We start from the raw sequence: 19533 nt of genomic DNA on the forward strand, positions 1-19533 counted from the left end.
GAACTTAGATATACACTCTTTGGCGAGCGTTCGTTCGAGACAGTCGCAACTTTTCGTTCGTCCGGTTTGTCTCCAGTTCGGTGGCTATTTTCGTGCTAGTGTTTCCGAGTGATTAAGTTTATTAAGTAATTATCCCTAGTGGGACGCGTGCGGTTGGCTAGGCCACAATTTTTGCCGCAAAAGTTCGTTTAGTTTGAGTAAAGTTCACGTTTTCATTATATTACGTGGCGCATTGACCGATTATCGAGCACAGCAGTGCAGCACCCCGGCATACCGCGCCGCTCACGCGGCCGTGATCGGCTTCTTCCAGTGAGTACCCAAGCTCATCGTCGTCGACAGCAGCAGCCCACCGAGAGAAGAGCAGAGAGCGTTCAACCGCCGCACACCGCTCGCCTCCTCCAGTGCGGGCGATCCGATCGCTTGGACCTGTCGTCGTCGAGCCTGTGGCAAAACAGAGCACAAAGCTAAGTATTCAAAGTTACCCCTCGTTGTTCCCCCCTCTCCACTGACTCTTTGATTAGATTTAATTTGGTATATAAGCAGTTTTTTTTTTCTCTTTTTTTCCTCACTTTCCCTGTACAGTTAATTTTGTCCCTTTTTTTTTGATTATTTCGTGCCCGTGATAAGTGTTAGTTTAAGATTTTTGAGTGCCCCGTGGTGGTAGTTAGCTGCCACAATGGGCGATGATGATGATGGCGGGAGTACATCGTACCACATCAACGAAGCTTTGTTATTGGCATCGGATTGCTCGAGCCAACAAGGCGATTGAAATGCTAACCCCTTTGCCCCCCTTCACCCTGGTGCTTCTCCAATGGACACCAACAGTAAATCTGTTTCGACGTCCCCCCGCCTCAAGGCCTACTCTCCCGACTTTGGCGGGCCATATGTTGTTTTCTTCCGACCCAAAGGCAAACGTTTGAACTCCGTTCAAATCAGCAAGGATCTGACTAAGCGGTATTCTTCCGTTGTTTCCATTGACATGGTCGGTACAGCTAAGCTTCGGGTGACAGTAGGCGACCGAAAACACGCTAATGAGATTGTGGCCTGCGAGTTGTTTACTCTTGAGTATTTTGTCTACCTTCCGAGCGCGTCGATAGAGATTTCGGGGAAGGTCGCCGACGCATCTTTGACCTGCGAAACGATCATGCAAGGCTGTGGTCGTTTCCATAACCCTTCTCTACCTCCTGTCCAGATACTGGATTGCCGGCAACTGCATTCGGCATCCCAGGAGGGCGAGAAGAAGGTTTACACACCATCTGAAGAATTTTCTGTGACCTTCTCCGGATCTGCATTACCAGATATGCTGGTGATTGGCAAACTTCGGCTACCTGTGAGGCTGTATGTACCGAAGGTAATGAATTGCATGTCTCTCGATGATCAGGGCTCTGACTCTGAGGTTGGGGACGGGGTTCCCTTTGTTTTTAAGGGTGAAACGAGGAAACGGATGAGGCTCCAGAGACCCACCAAAAAACCTCGGAATCTGCCTAGCAGTGACCCCCAACCCACCGTGACAAATTCTAAGAGTGTTAAAAAAGGTAACAAACGCTCACCTCCTGGATTCAAAATCCAAGATGAACGAGACTTTCCTTCGCTCCCGGGAACATCAACAATCCCAGATGTCCCAAATTTTTCGACTTCTCAGCCAGAGGGACAGCATTCGGAGAACCAGGAACAACCTCTTGGTGCTCCGATGTTTACGCTTTCTGGCATCGTAGACATCGTCCTTAACTTCTTTTATGCTTCTGACTCAGTGAAGAGCATTGCCAAAGCACTTCTTCCTTGTGTGACCCCTCTTTTGAAGCAATCGGCTTCTAAAATGCCCCTCCTTGCGAGTTTCGTATCTTTCGATGGCTAATTTAACCACCGAGGTCGAAGATATGATTTCTGTGCTACACTGGAACTGTCGTAGTATCGTATCAAAATTAGACTCTTTCAAATTTTTAATTAACAATTTACAATGCGATGTTTTTGCGCTATCCGAAACATGGCTGACACCCGATGTAACCTTACCTTTTTCCGATTTCAACATTATCCGTCTTGATTGGTCCGACTCGTACGGAGGGGTGCTTTTAGGGATCAAAAAGCATCACTCATTTTACAGAGTCGATTTTCAACCGATGACAGGCATCGAAGCCGTCGCATGTGAGGTGACAATCCGAGGTAAAACCCTCAGTGTTGCCTCCATATATCTTCCACCGAGAACTGCGATATCTCGCAGGGATCTCGCCCACATCTGCTCGGTTATGCCTGAGCCACGGCTGCTCATGGGAGATTTCAACTCCCATGGTACAGGCTGGGGGGAACTGTACGATGACAGCCGTTCAACTTTGATATATGACCTCTGCGACGACTTCAACATGACAATTTTGAACACCGGAGAAGTTACGCGAGTGGCACCTCCAGCTAAAGATGGCAGTCCTAGAGACAGCCGATTAGACCTCTCAATCTGTTCGAGCTCACTATCGCTGGAGTGTACATGGAAGGTTATCCAGGATCCCCATGGTAGTGATCACCTTCCGATCGTTGTTTCTATTTCCAATGGTTCACGTCAACCTCCATCTATCGACATTTCCTACGACCTCACGAAACACATTGACTGGGGAAAGTACGCGGAAGCAATTATCGACGGTGAGCAATCGGTAGAAATTCTTCCACCGCGGGAAGAGTATCAGTTTCTATCAGAACTGATCAGCAGTAGCGCGCTGCAAGCACAACGTCAGCCAGTTCCAGGTCCTTCGGCTCGCAGGAAACCCCGCAATCCGTGGTGGGATAGCGAGTGTACAGAAATCTATCGCGAGAAATCTGCTGCGTTCAAAGAGTTTCGGAAACGCGGTTCGGTTGAAAACTTTAAGCGGTACGTTTCCCTTGAAAGCAAGTTCAAGAACTTGATCAAGGCGAAGAAAAGCGGTTACTGGCGTCGGTTCGTCGAGGGTTTATCGCGCGAGACATCAATGAGAACTCTTTGGAACGTCGGGAGAAGAATGCGTAACGCGTCGTCGGTAAACGAGGATCGAGAAAGCTCTCCTCGGTGGATTCTCAGGTTCGCAAAAAAAGTTTGTCCAGATTCCGTACCCGTGGAGCGAATAATTCGGGATGTTTCCGAGGATAGGGACGACATGGATAGGCCGTTTTCGATGGTTGAATTCTCACTTGCTCTTCTTTCATGTAACAATTCCGCTCCAGGAATGGATCGAATTAGGTTCAACTTGCTTACAAACCTCCCGACGTCGCTAAGAGGCGCTTGTTGAACTTGTTCAATAACAACATCATTCCGGATGATTGGAGGCAAGTGAGAGTGATAGCTATTCAAAAACCCGGGAAACCCGCGTCGGATCATAATTCGTACCGTCCAATCGCGATGTTGTCTTGTCTACGGAAGTTGTTAGAGAAGATGATTCTCTTTCGACTGGACAAATGGGTTGAATCGAATGGCATGTTGTCTGATACACAATTTGGTTTCCGCAGAGGCAAAGGAACGAACGACTGTCTTGCGTTGCTTACTTCAGAAATTCAGCTTGCCTTTGCTCAAAAGCAGCAAATGGGCTCAGTGTTTTTGGATATTAAGGGAGCTTTTGATTCAGTTTGTGTCGATGTTCTCTCCGACAAACTACACGGAAGTGGCCTTTCACCAATTTCGAACAACTTTTTGTACAATTTGCTGTTTGAGAAGCAGATGAGTTTTACTCATGGCGACTTGACAGTTTCACGAATTAGCTACATGGGTCTCCCCCAGGGTTCATGTCTAAGCCCCCTTCTTTACAATTTTTATGGTGTCCGGCCATTTGGCCGAATGCCGTTTGGCCGAATGCCGTTTGGCCGAACGTCATTTGGCCGAATGCCATCTGGCCGAAAGGGTCGTTTGGCCGAATGCCGTTTGGCCGAATCATGATCAAAAGAATTCATAGGAAGTTTTTGACATTCTAACTGCCAATATGATTATCAGAAGTATTTCCTTCTTTTTATCATAGGCTATTCTTTCTAGTTTAAATATTCAGTGATTAGTTGGCGTTGAAACTGTCAATATATCATCGAAGATTTTTCCTTCTTTGAATCATAGGCTGTTCTTTCGAGGTATACTGGGACGCGGAACAGTGGTATGGTCACTTGATTTCATCATTCATTTTTCGGCCAAACGGCATTCGGCCAAATGGCATTCGGCCAAATGACCCTTTCGGCCAAATGGCGTTCGGCCAAACGGCATTCGGCCAAATGGCGTTCGGCCAAATGACCCGGAACCAATTTTTATGTTAGAGACATAGATGATTGTCTCATGGAAAATTGCACGTTAAGACAGCTTGCGGATGACTGTGTTGTTTCTATAACGGGATCAATAGCAGTCGATCTGCAAGGACCACTACAGGATACTTTGGACAATTTGTCTACTTGGGCTCTCAAGCTGAGTATCGAATTCTCTCCGGAGAAAACTGAGATGGTTGTCTTTTCTAAAAAACACAAACCAGCAAAGTTTCCGCTCCATCTGATGGGTAAGACAATCACTCATAGCATGTCTTCTCAATATCTCGGCGTTTGGTTCGACTCCAAATGCACCTGGGGGAACCACATTGTGTATCTGATACAGAAATGCCAAAAGCGAATCAACTTTATGCGAACTATTACCGGAACATGGTGGGGAGCACATCCGGAAGATCTGATCAGGCTGTACCAAACAATTATTCTGTCGGTTTTAGAATACGGTAGCTTCTGTTTTCAATCCGCGGCGAAAACACACTTGCTGAAGCTTCAACGGGTTCAGTACCGTTGTCTTCGGATCGCGTTAGGTTGCATGAACTCAACTCACACTATGAGTTTAGAGGTACTCGCTGGTGTACAGCCTCTGACAGACCGCTTTGCGGAGTTATCGTTCCGGTTCCTCATCCGATGCGAGGTTGTGAATCCATTGGTCATAGAAAATTTCGAAAAGCTGCTCGAACAGAACCCTCAAACTCGTTTTATGAGTGTGTACTACTGGTACATGACGCTGGAGGTAAGCCCATCTCCGGTTAACACCAATCGTGACAACTTCTCAAACTTCGACAGCTTCTCAGTGGATTTTGATCTCTCTATGAAGGATGAGATCACCGGTATTCCGGAATCTTTTCGTTCCGTAGGTATTCCACAGATCTTTGCAAGTAAGTTTGGGCATGTAAGCGGGGACAGACAGTTCTTCACAGACGGTTCGAAAACCGATGACCAAAGTGGTTTCGGTGTCTACAACGAATTTCATAGCACCACCTACATGCTTCAAAAGCCAAGTTCGATATACATTGCTGAGCTAGCGGCTATATACTACACCTTAGAGTACATTCGCACTCTTCCACCTGAGCACTACTTCATTTTTACCGACAGTCTAAGCTCTCTGGAGGCTGTTCGGTCAATGAAACCGATGAAGCACTCAGCGTACTTCCTGAATGGGATACGCCAAGTCTTGAGTGCTTTGTCCAAACGCTCATACATCATCACCATAGCTTGGGTCCCTTCACATTGCTAAATTCCGGGCAATGAGAAAGCGGACTCTCTGGCTAAGGTGGGCGCTAGCGAAGGCGATATTTATGAGCGTCAAATCGCTCTTGACGATTTTTTTGCATTGGTCCGTCAGGAGACCTTGATCAGCTGGCAACACAAATGGAGAGATGGGTAGATGGTTGCACTCCATCATTCCACAGGTGTCGAAGAAGCCATGGTTCAAAGGGTTGGATTTAGGCCGCGATTTCATTCGTGTAATGTTTCGGCTGATGTCCAACCACTATTTTTCATTCAACACATACCTTCCGTATTGGGCTCTCAGAAAGCAATCTCTGTGTCTGTAGCGTAGCTTACCAGGATATCGAACATGTCGTGTGGGGATGCAATGATTATCGTGAGGTCAGATCTGAGCTGCATGAAATTCTCCGGGTCCGAGGAAAACAACAGAAACCCGTTAGAGAAGTGTTGGCAGGACTTGATTTGGAGTACATGAACCTGATTTACCAGTTTTTGAAACGTGTTGATGTCAGAGTTTGATGTAGTACTTCCTTGTTTTCATTGTCCGCCTTTTGGTTTTGTTGTTCGCCCCTGTCTGTCGTCACCCCCCTTCCGTTTGTCCTCTTCTTGTCGTTTTCTACCGATAAAGTCCTTTCTTTTTGGTTCCGTTACAGATATGGACAATTTGCCCATCAATGTTTTAGTATAAGTTAGCAAATAATTTAGTTTTAAACCCATAAATCCCTCCTTCCCATTTTTTTTTCTCAATCCTTAACCTCGAAACAGCCGCGAGTACTTCGGCTTCCCAAACTAACATAGGTTAAGGCAGTAATAAATTGTAAAATGTAAAATCATTGTAAAAAAAACAAAAGATTTCGGCTCAGTTATGCTCATGTGGCGCCCGAGTTGGAAGGCTCGAATAAGTTAAAAAAAAAAAACTTAGATATTAAGTTACTTGTATCGCCAATATTGACAAAATATTTGCACCAAAAGTTGTCCTGATGTTTTGCATATTGCATACCCAAAAGAAACTATAAACTAATTGCACTTATCTCGCCAATGAGGCATGCTTAAGAGTTCGCAACAATCTCCAAAGGGGCTAACATCAAGCTAAATTTTCACCAGAGACGTCGAGTTAAGCAGACGCTATAAACCCAAAAGCATCAACCGGGCGATGAGAGCAATCCTTGCGTCCCGACATGTGGACCGGTTGGTGGTAGATGGGGCAGGAGGAGGAAAAATTAATTTATATTTAAATTTTCATATCAATTTTCCTTCTTGTTCACTTGGCTGGAGCTTCTTGAGCGATGATGAAGTGACGTTGCTTTCTGCGCTGCTACTCAAAACTTGCACGATGCAAAGCGGAAACTCTATAAGAACCGAGTGCGATTTCATCCTCTCCCCAGCAGCGGACGACGACATGAAGCTAAAGTTTAAGAAAATGTTTCCTTCTGGTCTACGACGGAGGAACCACCAACGACGACGACGACGACAAGTCGATTTGAGGTTCCTTTGTTTCAGCGACCGAAGCGTTTGAGAAGCACGCCACCATCCCTGATGTGCCGCCGACGGTGACGTGTCGTCGATATGCGATGCCAGGACTTGGCCATCCCAGCCAAGCCCAGCGCAGCGGAAGCACTCGGGAAATAAGTTCAATGCTCGACAATTTCCCCTCAGTTTTCATTTCCTCCTTGAGGTAAGGAGCTCCAGATTGGCAAAACGAGAGAGTACACCACCGTGGGCGAAGAACGCCGCCACTGCACTACTGTGAGAGAGCGAGTTGCTTGATTTTAATGAAGCGTACAAATTGATTGTGCTATATTTGATGACTGCGTGACATCCAGTTCGTGCAATTTGGCTTACCCGAGTTGGTTGTCGCCGTTCTGTGCGGGAACTCTTCGGGGAGGAGGATACGATGCGTCTAACAACCGCAACAGAAGCGACACATGTTGGAATGATAACAACGATATGCATGATTTAATCCCGAAGAGGGAAATATGGCGGGCTTAATGGGTAGATTGAATAGATGTTATGCGGTACCGTACTCGAATACGGGGACCAGACGTGCGTGGTTTCATGGCAGCATCGTTCTATAGAGTTGTGCAACGTGAAACGAGTTTAAGCTTGTCAACCGCATGTCGTCACTTTGGGGAAGTAAGCATGCAGGAGCGATCCGCGAGAGATTGATTGATAGATTTAAGCAAGAAGAGTACTTGCTGGTTTTACTATGGTATGATGGACCGATTACACTTGAAAGTTTTGATCCATCTTAGCGAATTCCGGGGCTGCAAAAGGGTGTTTCGATAAGGAGAGAGGCCACCATTTCTCTGGTCCTCACAAGCTCCTACATCATGCTTCCATTGGTCAAGTGATGACGAAGACCGCCAACAACGCGAAATAGCGGACAAGAATTGGAACTTGGAATGTATTAACCCTAGCCCAGCAGGGTAAACTGGCACAACAAGTCAATGAGGCACGTCGTATGAAGCTTGAGATCCTAGGACTGAGCGAAGTCCGTTGGTCGAACTTTGGAGAACACAGATTAGCGTCGGGTCAAATTCTGCTATACTCTGGAGGTGAACATGTTCCTCGCCACTGTGGAGTTGGTTTCCTGCTCAGCGCTCACGCCCACGCTGCGCTCATGAAGTGGGAACCTAGTAATGAGAGGATAATTATAGCCAGATTCAGAACACGGATTCGAAACCTTACTATGATCCAATATTACACGCCAACCGATGCTGCCGAATTGCACGATAAAGAGAACTTTTACAGCCAACTGAATGCTGTCGTGGACAAGATTCCGAAAGGTGACGTCAAGATCCTCATGGGCGACTTCAGCGCGAATTGGTTCCGACGCCATGGGACGCCATGGTCTCGGAGAAATGAGCGAAAACGGAGAGCTGTTTGCGAAGTTTTGCAGCAACAATGACATGGTGATTAGGGGATCGCTCTTTCCTCATAGACCAGTGTACAAAGTGACATGGGTTTCCCATGTTGATGTCATGGAAAATTAAATCGATCACATCTGCATCAGCCGAAAATGGAGACGGAGCATTCTTGATTGCAGGACAAACGTGGCGGGACAAACATTGCGTCCGACCATCATTTCTAATCGACGAGATCCGACTGCGCATTGTTAGGATCCATCGACAGGAGAAGAAAATCAGGCGCCGGTTCAACACACGCCGACTGGAAGACGCTGTGAGGTCCTTCTTCGAGACACTGCAGAACCGTGCTGCGGATATTCCGGAAGGTGGACGCGTAGAAGATCAATGAAACGCTAACTAGAACGTCTTCACCGCGTGCGTTGCCAACCTTCCAGATTTATCTGGATTTTTCCAGACATTTGTTTTCGGAATTTGTAAGGTTTTTTTGGTATTTGTAAGGTTTTGCCCGGAATTTGTAGGGTTTTTCACACGATCCAGACTTTTCCAGACCAATCTTCCTTTTTTTATTAATGTGTATTTTAACTAAAAGCTAATTCTGCACTTATGCCGTTACAAATATTTATTTCACATTTTTGTCCCACATCTCTTTGGCAGGATAAAAATAATACAAAGCATTTAATCTGAAAAATATTTAAAACTCATCGGATTTGTTAAATAATTTTCACCAAACCCCGATATTATGTTAAATCAATACAAAACAAACAAAAAGTCAAAACTAAATTTGTATCGGCCTTATTACAAACCCAAGTAACAATTCAAAATCATTAATAAGCATGTCAGTTGATTAAATGTGCTACAAAGGCGCCGACAGTTGTACAAGAGTATATGTTGAACAAAATGGCGAATAAATGTTTCATGCAGTGGAAACTGCACGTTTGTTAAACATATTTCTGCTCATTGAATAACCAATGGTATAAAAGTTTAAAGACAGTTGCTTAGGTATTCACATCATCTGTCCTATAGTGCTCTAATAATGATAGAATGCAAGCTGCTTCCGACGTATTAGATGCCGTTATTCCACATAAGATCTTCAATGGAACAAGTAGCTTATTTAAAGTTTAACAACTTTTGCTTGATCATTTTATTCAACCACACTAATATAGCTTAACAACAAGATGTTACTACGTTTCTTTAATACAAATGTTACACTTTTATTCAAGCAATGTTGATTAGCAGTGGTACTGTGACACTTAATTATCGTTGTTCGCCATGCCCCTTTGTGTAAACACGATTGCTGATTAGGAGCCTAAAAAGAGCAACCGCGGCTACAAGCTAGAAGACCAAACAAACTTCTTGCAGCAGCTCTAAATATCACACTTTTCACACTTTTAAAAACATTCTGACTCACCTTTTACATTACACGCTCCAACGACAGCAAAATCGGCAACAAAAACACCAGAAAATGCAGCTTAAGTGGATCCCGGGTTAAATAAATGATTAAGTAAAAAAAGTGGATCTCGGGCGGCTCCTCTTTTTGGTATTCACAATCTACTCTATCCACTTTGGTGCCACCGGTCAAACCGGGCTCAGCTTCCTTATGTTCATATCTTATAGCTGCCTGGAGATATACACAAGTTTTACACATTATCCTCCCGGCACAAAACAGGAGCAGTGAAAATTCACTTGTTTGTACGTTAGAATAAAAAAAAGTTCGAAGCGATACCAATCTCACAACACAACACCGTGAATTTCTGACAGACAAACAAAATAATTAGCGTGCATGCCTTATGATTAAACGTTGCGGTCACAATTATTCAAACATTGATCAACTTCAATGTTTATGAAGATAATCAGTTGAATAAAATATTTATTTAAGCAATGTTTAAGCAACATATGTACGGTAATGTATTCGACTCAGGGATTGAATATTTATTGCTGCTTTAAATCTGCCGATTCATGTAATTCGGATTTGAAGCAGAGCGGATGCAGACGAGTGTGAACCCAAAGGTCCAGAGTTCGAGTCTTTCCATTGATGTGATTTGTCCCATAAAATGTAGTAAAATAAAAAGATTGGGGGTACATAATCAGAGAGAGATATTCCAGACACAAATGCAAAAATATAGAAAGTTAAATCATTTTCTCATTTTATTGTTACAATGATATTGAAGAAACATTAAAGAAACGTTTTTGTAGCAATTATTAAACCATTTCTATAAATAGAAATAAATTTCATAAGTTGTATCACGGCTCCAGCATGTTTTGATTGTATTATGGTGGAATAAATATCGATGAAAGCTTGCTATTATGCACTATGCTGCTAGTGCATAATAATGGTTTCTAAAACCATTCTTAAATGATTGAACAAATAGCATCATACAACATTGTTTAATAAACGTTGAAGAAAAGTTTATGATGTTTGTGTAAATTGCTGATGGTTCTAACGTTGAACAAGAGTTTCACAACCGAGGTACGATCATTCGATAAACATTTATTTCATCGTGCTTATAGAACGGTTGATGTTGAATAGATTCTCATTTTTGGGCGAACAAGAGTTGATGAACAGTTTTATTTCAAAATTATTCAAATATAATACGACTTCCAGTTTAACAACGTTGCTTTGAGAAACATTTCTTGAAGCAAAAATTGTTTCTTGGGAATCTTCCTAAATCATCCAGATTTTTCAAAAATTGACCTGGCGCCCCTGTTTACCGCTACCCGTGCTGTGAGGACCATATTGTCACGCTCCGTATCATCTTGGAGCAAATCAATACCTAAATTCCAAGAATCTCTCTACCTGGTGATCATCGATTACGAACAATTTTTCGACCGTCTTAATCATATGGGGATCACTCTGGCGCAAGAGTGTCCCTGAGAAAATCATCGGCCTCATTGAAGAAGCACTGTACAGGGCATTTTTGTGCGATTACTGCATAATAATGAATAATGAAGTCTTGTCCGATCCCATCCGGGTCGTTGCTAGAGTCAGACAAGGATGTACCCTGGCACCTCTACTGTTACTCATCGTAATTGACGAGATCCTGGCAGATTGTGGTTGATTGTGAACCAAATCGTGGGTTACTGTGGCAGCCCTTTTACCTTGGTGCACCTAAATCACTTCGAATTGGCTCATGACGTTGCTCTTTTAGCTCAAAGGTGCTCTGATATGCAGAGTAAGCTCGATAATCTTGCCAATGACTCCTCAGCGGCAGGTCTTACTATCAACGTCAACAAGACTAAATCGTTGGATGGAAACACGCGGTTAACCCCTCCAGCTTCATGATAGCTGGGCAATCAGTGGAGAATGTTGAAAGCTTCCAATATCTTGGTAGCCAAATGGCAGCCGATGGCGGCACCAAGATCGAGATGAGAGCTCCTTTGCGAGTTTAAGAAGTGTATGGAAAAACAATCGGATTGGTCGACGCACCAAAATCCGAATTTTAGCTTGAACGTGAAATCGGTGCTGCTGTACGCCAGTGAAACTTGGTGTGTATCAGTAGAGAACACTCAATGGCAGCAGGTCTTCATCAATTGATGCCTGCGGTATATAATTCGTGCATGGTGACCTCCAGGATTTCCAAAAGTACTGCTGCATGACAGCAATCTGATGAATGTTACCCATTTTTCCTCGTGACAGCCACGCAACAGGGCTGCGATTGAGAGCAGTCTCGTGACGTTCATCAAAAGTGGTTTCTGCTTTTACTGGTGCTGCATGTACGTACACGTTGCATTACACGAACACTACCTGATTTACTGATAGAAAATATATACTACTAGTTTATTTGTGGACGCAGTAGCGCCCGTATCAAGTGATTTTTTTTTTTTCAATATAAACGGTTCATGTGTTATTCACGCTTGCAGATTTTAAATAAGAAAAGCATTACGTTTTTCTACGTTTTGAATAGAGTTTTTATTCGGTGAGTTCAATGCAGCTTATATTTACATCTGAAAAACTACGGTGAAGTCACCGGACAGACAAACAGGGCTATCTGTGTTATTTGAAGCAACTGCTGCATTCGATTGTCTAAGAGTGACTTTTCTGCATTCTGCTGTGTCTGGTTGTCACTGGATTTGTTTTCTGCATTTGATAGTAAAAAAGAATTAAATTGTCGAATATTTAAAAAAAAATAAAAATAAATCAACGTCTGTTGTCTGTGATTTTTTTTTCATCAAATGCTGTGTCTGGTTGTCTAAGGTTGTCACTGGATTTGTTTTCTGCACCTGATAGTGAAAAAGAGTTAAAGTGTCAAATATTGGAAAAGAAATTCAAAATTTTCAACGTCTGTTGTCTATGATATTTTCAACGTCTGTTGTCTATGATTTTTTTTATTAAATGCTGTCTGCATCTGATAGTAAAAAAGAGTTGAAGTGTCAAATATGAAAACAATCAAAACTTTTAACGTCTGTTATCTGTGATTTTTTTTTCATTAAATGCTGTGTCTGTTTGTCTATGGTTGTCACTGGATTTGTTTTTTGCATCTGATAGTGAAAAAAGGCTGAAGTGTCAAATATTTCAAAAAAATAAAAAAATTCAACGTCTGTTGTCTGTGATTTTTTCATCAAATGCTGTATCTGGTTGTCTAAGGTTGCCACTGGTTTTGTTTTCTGCATCTGATAGTAAAAAAGAGTTAGTGTCAAATATTGAAAAAAAATCGAAATTTTCAACGTCTGTTGTCTATGATTTTTTTCATTAAATGCTGTATCTGGATGTCTATGGTTGTCACTGGATTTGTTTTCTGCATTTGATTGTAAAAAAGAATTGAAATGTCAAATATTTAAAAAAAACAAAAATTTCAACGTCTGTTGTCTGTATTTTTTTTCATCAATTGCTGTGTCTGGTTGTCTAAGGTTGTCACTGGTTTTATTTTCTGAATCTGATAGTAAAAAAGAGTTAGTGTCAAATATTGAAAAAAAAAATCGAAATTTTCAACGTCTGTTGTCTATGATTTTTTTCATTAAATGCTGTATCTGGATGTCTATGGTTGTCACTGGATTTGTTTTCTGCATTTGATTGTAAAAAAGAATTGAAATGTCAAATATTTAAAAAAAAATTAAAAAAAATCCACGTCTGTTGTCTGTGATTTTTTTTCATCAAATGTTGTGTCTGGTTGTCTAAGGCTGTCACTATTTTTGTTTTCTGCATCTGATAGTAAAAGAGAGTTAAAGCGTCAAATATTTAAAAAAAAATCAAAATTTTCAACGTCTGTTGTCTGTGATTTTTTCATCAAATGCTGTGTCTGGTTGTCTAAGGTTGTCACTGGTTTTGTTTTCTGCATCTGATAGTAAAAAGGAATTGAAATTTCAAATATTTTATTTTTTGAGAGAATTTCCCCGCGTACTGCGTCTGATTGGCTAGTCACCGGACAGACAAACAGCCCGAGCAAAGTCCAACAACAAAATTACAGCAAATCGAAAACATGATTTGTATTCAGCAACAAATTGATATCACATTTTGATATAATTTTATCTTTACTTAATTTGATTTCAAATTTTGCTTTCGGTTTGCTGTTATTTTAAATTAATGGAAATATTTAGTGTTACAATAGTTTTTAAATCTTTTAGTAAACTATTTAAAGTAATTCTAGGGATATATTATTAGTGCAATTGTATTATTGCATTCATGATTTTATATCAGCCGAAAAATCTCTACATTAAACGATTTTCTATTTTTCTTGCGCTGATAACAAAAACAGTTATCAATTTGCTATCATCGATAGCAGGAATTGTTTTCAATTTGCTGTCACAGGAACATTTTTCTGCTCTCATTTTTGATGTTTTAACCGTTAAAACGACCAAAACGACAACAACCTGTGTTATCAAAATTTGCAATATCACAACATCAAAATTAGTTTTCAATTTGCTATCAGACTTTGCTCGGGAGGGCTATTATATATATGATGATTGAGATAAGTGACATTTCAACATACGATCAATAGCGTGAATTTTTCCATACACTAAAATGCACGCCAATTAAAAGGCTATTCAGTTTGCATATGCAAATATTACCCAATTGATTTGTGTAAAACGGCTAAATTATGATAAAAATAACAAACGCGGTAAGAGTGCACATAGTTTCCCCCAAGTTTCACAACTACATCTACAAAAGAGACACGCAAACATTTGAACGTGATTACTACTATAGTAAACAAAGATCAGCTGTTCCCGTCAAAATCAAATGGACATATTTTCAACCAGCAGGTTTGCATTAGTGTTCGTGGCACCGCGCTGCGAGACCACTATGGCTGTTTCATAGTCGCACGCGTAACGGTTCATAATGAACTGACATGCTAGAGCAGCTGTTGTTTTTGCTTTCTACGCCAGGCCGAAGTTGAATCAATCAGAGCTTCGCGTCATTCGCTCACCGACGAATCGGTCGTGTGCGCTAATGCAAATATGCAAATCGGAGTGGCAGAAAGTGGCGGAAATAATTCAGATGGTCGATATGAGGCGGGATGTAGTGTAACGGGTGGTGGTTCTCAACGCGGGATTGCTGGAAACAGAAAGATCGTGGCAATCTGCTTGGTGCTTGAAAATGGATTTTTAAAGTGCAAATTTGACGCGAGTGCAGGATGCGCGTACAAGCCAAAACCCTCGTGGCTAGATTCTGAATATTTTATAGCGACCTGGCTCGAGCTCGCGGACTGTTTAAGACTGATGATAGTGAACCAAGTGGAACGAAGAAGCGATGGGTGGCAAAAGTTCCGGTAGCGATTGACCCCCAAACAATGGAGTGGAATCGGTGGTCAGAATGACCGGAGTTGAAGACGTTCCAGTGCACAAGCGCTGGAATGAAAAGTATTCCGGTTGCTTTTGGATCCGCTATCGGATGCTTTGGGCATGAAAATCAGCAAAAAAAAAAGTGTGATTAAGGATTTGAGTGCGTGTTAAGGCAAAATCAGGAGCTTCATCCGCGAGGAAGTGCAAGAAAAGCTTATATCGGTGAAAATAGATTCAGCGTCGTGTCATGACCGTCATATTCTGGGCATTAACGTTCAGTTCTGGGAAGGTCAAAGCGTGGGTTATCTGTACTCTTAGTAAGTTTTGGTTTTTCACTGATTTACATGGTCGGTGTTAAGTCAGAGACGACCATGTGTCTTTTACTTAAATTCTAGAAAAACGACTTTAAAGTTTGCAACTCTATAAGTTTTGAGCTTTTCAACAAATGTTCTTGAATTTTTGCCATAAATCTTAGTAACTATTCATCACAGCATCGCTCTGTATTGATCGCGAAAAAACGTAAAATAAAGCTTGAAACTGAGAAATTATTAAGTAATTGATTGTACTTAGTCCACTCTGTCTGAACGGTTTTTGGAAAATCTTTAACCAACTACAGTTCACATTAAAGTTTTTACATATTTGAAGAAAAAATAATGCACAAGTAGGACAACAGTTAATGGGAGTAGTGTATAATGTGAGCAGGAAGTTTGAAATTTGATATTACTGTTATTACACTGTTGATTACCATTTCAATTTTTTATGTTCAGTCAGAGTGGACCAAATACAACAGTTCAATATCACATGAAGGGTAGTCAATTAATGAGCCATTTAAGAATTCTTAACTTGAATATTTAAGAGCTAACAACTTTTGAATGTATTTTTATAGTTCGGTTCGTTTTTTGAAATATTGTAGTTGGACAGTTCATAATAATTTATTCAGAGGACTGGCATTTTTCAAAAATTCATTCAGACAGAGTGAACCAAGTACAAAATTCTTGAATAATCAGTAGAATCAATTTTTTTATGAAACAAGTATTGGTACATTTCTATATGAGGCCCAACAGCTACTAAACAAACGTATTTTGATTTGGAAAGGATTACGAAGAATAAGGTAATTTCAACTATTTTTCTTAGAGACACATGGTCCACTCTGTCTGCACGCGAAATGCCACAATATGCGTCAACACGATGATCTGTAAAATACGATATTGACCATAATAAAATGGACTTTCAGGTCTTTCTTGATCAATAATCATAGAAAATTGCGTTAGGGAGTCATACGATGCAGAAACGTATTACACTTTGATAATAAACTATTTTATTTATTGGATTTTACCCAATACACATTTTTTTCGACTCTCCTGACATCAAGCATATGGTCCACTCTGACTGCACACTATTATAGATTTTTGCGGTTCAATCAAAATAAAATTGTGCTATAACTCTCGTTGATTGTAATATTAAGAAAATTGGGTGAATGTTCCAAGTAGCTTAAATAATGCTTAATCAAAAGCCGTGAAAATATAATTTTCGTCAATTTGGTAACTTGGTCCCCTCTGACTTAACGCCGACCACATACGAGGCACGTAAATAAACCCTAATATACTAATAGTTTATGATTATCGACACTTGATATTGAAATTATGAAATTAATTTGTTTATATTTAAAAATTGCCAGGCTTAGATATAACTCAAAAAAAATTCAAAGATCTATTGGAAAAACTCGCGAGAGGTAGTTTGGAAGAAATCCAGTGAAAAACTGGAACAACTCGGAATAAATAAAATCTGGGAGTGATGCTCGGGATCCTATTGAAAAATCAGTTCGGAATTTGTTTGGGAGCGATTTGTCGAATCACCTCTCGTCGCATTTTGTACTGGGCGGAGCTGTCAAGCAGTCGACTCATGACAAAAGAAAAATATTCCACAAATTCAATAAGTTTTATAAACACTCCGATAGGGTAATTCATGTATTTTGGACAGGCTGAGGACAACGCTGGAAAAATCGTCCCCTAGCTTCCTCAAAAAGGAATTGATTATTTTGCAAAGTTGCTATTACGCTTGTAACATGATTGTACTTTGCGTTCCTGGTGACAAAAACCTTAACGAAAGCATTTTAAGCTGAGAAAATCACAATTTCCGATCGCCTGTAAGAATGGCATTTTGGACACCGAATATATGTTTTGGACACCCTCAGGTATATATAATTTGGACAGGGCAATTATCTCAATGTTTAACCATGAATACTGCAAAATCATGGAAGTAGCATAAATTAACAAATATTTTCTTACAAATAATCAAATTTCTCCGCTTAACAGGCATCTATTTTGATAACTATTACAGTTTTTGTTAAAATCGAGGAAATATCGCCAGACCCACAGAATACGCCTCCAAGTATGCAATCGCACAGCTTCCCCATGTAGTTCGTCAGATGACCAAAATATATTTACAGTAGAAAACTTGTAATGTATTTTGGACACCACCTATTTTAGGCGTTGTAGACGAATGTTAAGAGATTGGCTGCCCAATGCTTCTTAATTGAACAGTTTTCATTGCAATAAGGCTTTTAAATTTCAATTCAACGATTTTGAGGTGAATATTGTATGTGACTGTGAAGTGTTTGTCGTCTTGCATACCTGTGCATTTGAGGGGTTTCAGTGAAAAATTTTACATTTTCGATAATTTCGAAGTAAATTCTTAATTGTTAAGCGTATTTTCAACGTAAGTCATCAGAATAGGGTATGTTTGATCCAATAATCGATATTCAAAAGTATCTACTTTTATTAGCGCTTCGGAACAAGACATACATCGCAGTGCATGTCCAAATTATATACATGTCTAAATTATATTTTTTACCCTATGCTGCACAAAACGTGACCCATAATTGTGTGATTTTCGGTGTTCCTTAGCACAATAATGAGTCACTTAAATTTTTCCCGAAGTAAGCTTTAATTAGCTGCAGTCACATGAATTTCTGCATTTTGAACGTAAATTATACCTTTGTTCTGGTGACGATACCATTTCTCACTTGAAAATCACTAAAGCTCACTTTTACAGAGCTTAAGAAAGTAGCACACGCATTTTCCGATATTCACATTCGAAGCGTTACTTTGACAAATGGTTTTGCGCCGAACAAAAACTTATTGAAAATATGTATGTTTAGACTATAAGCCTATGTGCGATAGGTGTAGTGACACGAAACAAATCAACTAATGAAAGAGCAATGATAATGGTTAACAAAAGCTTGCAATTAATTAGTATTTATCTATTAAAGTGGAAAGTGATTAATAATTGTGTGTGACCCATAATTGTGTAATGAGTGTATTATCAAACAATGGAACAGTGCAGTTGAAACTAGAAATCAGTTTGTCGTTATAGTAAACTGAAAAATCCGCAGTTTATTTTTCATGATAGAGGATTACACTTTCTTATATTTTACTAAATCTATTTTTATCAAAATTTTAAATAACGGGATTTACTAAACAGATTAAACAGCTGCGTAAGCCATAATTATCTGATTATTGGAATGTTTAATGAAATCGTGAATGAAGTAATCGAAGATTGCATTAGCGATCGCGACGTTTAACCAGCGGTTTACGCTGTTTAATGAATCCCCCTAACATGAACAGATTTGAATGAACTAAAGTTTGTATTCCTTGTAAAGATCTAAATTGAACGGGCAGCACCGACATTTGCATGTTTTGAAATTGAAACTTGACTGTTTGTAATACCAACATTTCGGTGTTCAAAATTTAACTCGGACAGGCTTTTTTGCCTCACAAAATTCAACAATTGAGTAAACGGTCCACGTTCCGTTAATAAAATAAACACCCTGCTATAAAAGTATCTACCCGGCCGTTATGCAACACCACCAGTGCATCTTAAATACCAAAATTGGTCCATTCAAAAGTATCTTGACCGTGGAAACCGGAGTGAAATTGCCAACAGAGCTCCATCATCGTCTTCCTTCCAACAGCATAACCCATGGGCCAATGTGTCCCCAACGGAACCCGATTCGCGTGCGTCCGGAAAAGTCCCGTTCCATTTCAATGCCTTTTATTGAATATTAAGCGTTTTTCGATAGCCGATGCTCGAGAACATTTACCAGCAGCACTCACAATCCACGGAATGCGACGAAGAAGCTACCACGCCATCGTCCAACGACGATGACTAGGACGACGACGACGACGACGACAGCAGTATTTTAAGATCGTAAAGCGAGGATAATGCCGTCGAACGTGCCAACGATGGAAACTGCTCTGGGAATTGTCAGCGCCTTGTTGCCCCCGCCGCCCGTATAGTAGTCAGTTACCGAATCGCCGCCACCGACACATACCACATTTCAAGGGTGGTGGTGGTGCTAGGGATCAAGAAAAACTGCCACCAAGCGGATCTAAATGCGCCACTTCTGTGGTTGGTGGACGGAGAAGCGCCCTCGAAGGGTGCCTTATGGAATGCTGTGGTTTGAGATTTC

At 40.9% G+C, this 19533-nt stretch overlaps 1 protein-coding gene across 2 annotated transcripts in view; it reads right to left on the reverse strand.

The window, feature by feature from the left end:
• The window catches only part of LOC109425679 (uncharacterized), a 58829-nt gene that overhangs the window by 18227 nt on the left and 21069 nt on the right, over positions 1-19533 (reverse strand). The window lies entirely within an intron of this gene.

This window comes from Aedes albopictus, chromosome 2, assembly GCF_035046485.1.
Source record: "Aedes albopictus strain Foshan chromosome 2, AalbF5, whole genome shotgun sequence".
In the NCBI taxonomy this organism is placed as follows: domain Eukaryota; kingdom Metazoa; phylum Arthropoda; class Insecta; order Diptera; family Culicidae; genus Aedes; species Aedes albopictus.